This window comes from Felis catus, chromosome A3 (genome assembly GCF_018350175.1).
Source record: "Felis catus isolate Fca126 chromosome A3, F.catus_Fca126_mat1.0, whole genome shotgun sequence".
NCBI classification, from domain to species: Eukaryota; Metazoa; Chordata; class Mammalia; order Carnivora; family Felidae; genus Felis; species Felis catus.
Window position 1 is genome coordinate 103,685,827 of NC_058370.1, and position 3,499 is coordinate 103,689,325.

Sequence of the window (3,499 nt, forward strand, 5' to 3'; positions counted from 1 at the left end):
GGGACCTCGAGTAGAAAGCTCCCTTCTTTGCCTGTGCGGTGCAGTTGGGATAATTTGTAATACATTCCTTTTTGCTCTTCATCAACTTCAAATGTATCAAGATGTCCTGAGGGCAAAAGAACCGATTTAACTCTCTGATTAGAAGGAATGCTCTTGGCCTAACGCCTCACTCATTTTGAAATACTGACATTAACCGGGAAAATCACTCAAGCTCTCTTGTTACTTCCTGTGCTTAATTAAGTGGCTCTGCAGGTGACTCACCCTTTTATTTTTCAGAATGACATCAGACTTATTTTCCATTTTAATAGCCTGGTTACTTCATTGATTTTTTAAAATCCAATTTCACTTTCTAGTGCAATTTTTTATCTGTTTTTTTTTTTTCCCCCCTCCACCCCAGGAAATGTTAACTCCCATAGTGGCTAAACTCCAACTATTACAAATGCCTCAGTTTTGTTTTGTTTTGTTTTTTAATTAGTCCCGGGTCCAAAATCAGAATTTGAAGAAGGAATTAGAGGTATAGTCTTTACGTGCTAATCACCTAAATAATTTCACAAAGTGTTGGAGTTTTTAATATAATTAACTATCGGTGCTAGGCCCGAGAGGGGTCCCCACATCCTGCAGGTGGTGTTGGGGTCCCTGCAAAAAGCCCCACCCACAGAAGTCACCTCTGGCTCTCAGGTCCCTCCTGGCCCAATGAAATCTTCACTCTGGTCACTTTCCCCCATCGATTCAAGGAGGGTGATTTGAGCTCCTTCACTATGGATCAGGAGGCTGTTTAACATTTATTAATCTGGAGGTTAATTGTCATTGTTGTTTGGTAAAGCCCGTTGTTTGAGGGAAGACGGGAGATTTTCTCCATATAACACAGTTTGGACTCACAGTCTTGAGAAAAGGCAGATGCCAATGTTTTGCATGGCCCCTGACATTTGTTTATTATTTGTTTCTCTTTCTGTCGGGGGTGGAGTGGGGGGGGTTATTTGTTTGGTGCTTGGGCGAGCTGAGTGAATTTCATTTTCCACCTCTCATTGAGGGATTTTCCTCCATTCAAAGGTCATGTCCTGATTCGATTTCCCAAAAGGAGCCACCCTGGACGGGACAGGGAGAGCACTCATTCTGGGCCCAGCCCTGCTGGGCCCCCAGCGCTACATCAGGGCAACGTGCACAGACCCAGTAACAGCAGCCCAAGGTGGCCCCAGCCTTCTCTCTGGACAGGACAGGAAGGGAACCAGACACGGGCCAGAGGTGAATCTGGTGCTGCCCAGAGCGCTTCTTCCCCAAGGTTCGGTTACAGCCAGAGAACTTGCCAGGGCCGGGTGCGCTACAGGACTTCGCGATGCATTTTTGTTTTAATCCAGGAGGAGTCAAAGATATAACGCATGCGGCAGGCACTCTGACGTGCCAACTGTCTTCCTTCTTCAATATTTGCGTAATGATAATGTGAGAGAGTTGACCGACTGGCTGCAGGACTGGAAGAACATACACTCCGATGATCCTTTCCCCGCTAAGAAAGGTGTCGACTATTTGCTCGTAGTCGCCTTCTTGCTCTTAGAATGTCCTGGGTCCTCTGAAGAACTGAGATGACCTCTAGACTAATGTCTCATGTGAAGCAAAGCGGCATCATGATGAAACATGTCATGGTCTGTCCCTTCAGAAAGTTCTTTCTAACCCGTCAGCGGTGATCAGAAATTATACTAGCCATGGGGTGGGGACAGAGAAACCTCAGCTGGATCCCTTCACTGGACTAGCTGATGATCACCCAGGAAGGCAGCTGGTCCACAGAGACACCCATGACAAGAAGCGATGGATGGCAGTGGGACAGGGAGAGAGGGGCCCAGGTGGTAGGGAATGACGTCTAGATAACAGCACCCACATTGCTATCAACTTTCATAGCTTTCTAGAACCCATGTTCCACTGGGTTCCATGTGTGGGTGATCCCCCATATCTCTAGAGCCTAAAACCCAGAGACAGATTGCCAGCCCCTTTGCTGACATCCCACAAAAACTCTTCAAAAGACATTCGTGTATGTAATAGACTTTACTGAACGGTGGGTGGGGGTGCCTGGCTCATAGAAGGTATTCAACAAATGTTTATCGGAGGACTCCATTGTAGGACTCCAAACTGAACATTGGAGTAGACGTCTTTGTTCTTTTTTAAAAAATGTTTTTTTATTTATTTTGAGAAGGGGAAAGGGGCAGAGAGAGAGAGGATCCCGAGCAGGCTCTGAGCTGTCAGCACAGAGCCAGAGTGGGGGCTGGATCTCACGAACTGTGAGATCATGACCTGAGCCGAAGTCAAGAGCCGGATGTTGAAGTGACTGAACCACCCAAGCGCCCCATAGACGCCTTTGTTCTTAGGCATCTCCAGGCTTCACCCTTGAGGATCTTACTCTGGGGACTTCATCCTGCAACAGGGGAGCTGAGGCCAGTCTCTGATGCATCAGACCTTCCCGGGGCCTCTGTCTCAGAGCCACGGTGCTTTCCTCTTGCACAGCTAAGTTTGTTCTTCCTATTCACCTCCTCGAAACTGAGCAATCGTTTCAGGTATCGTCCGTAAGTAGCTAACTTGAAAAGAAAAGCAAGAGACCAGCTACCATAAAAATCAGGAGGGTCGTTACCTCCGGTGGAGGGAAGGAGGAAGACACCATTTGGGGGGCACCGCAGGACTGTTCCAGAAGATGCTGTTACTTCTTCTAACCTTGGGCATGGACACCCAAGTGTTCGCTTCACGACTCTTCCTTAAACTGCTCAGATACATGCTCGGCACTCTTCTGAATGGGTGATACGTGTCATGAAGCGTGTGGCATATTCCACGATAAAAACACGTGTAAGAAGTGTTTCTGCCATGGCTACCTCTCCCTGGCTGTTTTGCCAAGCTGCGCCGGGTCCGGTGTGCATCTGGGGAGGACCCGCATCGGCCACCGATGCCGCCTTCCCTGCCCTCTGCCACAACCCAAGCCACATCCCTCCCTGATTTCCAAAACCCATGACCACTGTCAGAGGGCCACGTTGTGGGCACTCCCGCGTCTTCTACCTTCCCAGAGGTTCCGCACAACATAGAAACATTAAAAAAAAAAAAAAAAAGAAACTGTTGCAGAGAACGCTCCTGCCGTTAGCCCTACCTCCATCCTGGGTTTTCCGCTGTGGGGCACGTATTACCATAGGACGCAGGGGGGCTGAGGGACAAGTAAGAGCCAGACCTGCTCTACCCAGGTCCATCCCCAGCGATCCTTCCTCCCCGGCCCCCTTGCTCGGCTTCACTCTCCCCCACGACCTAGCCCTTTGTTGCTCTTGTGCCCCAACTCCCAGGTCGTCCCTCTACCACCTGTCAGCTGCAGCCTCTTCGGATTATCCGCTCTGTGCTGTTGCCTGGCCTTGCCTTTCCCCCGCCTGTTCACCCAGTGAATTCTCCCGGACCGTCTGCAGACTCGTCCCTGCAAACATCGGTGCCCAGGAGAAGTCTTGGTGATTGCACATCCAACCCACCACCTCCAGCTTCACAC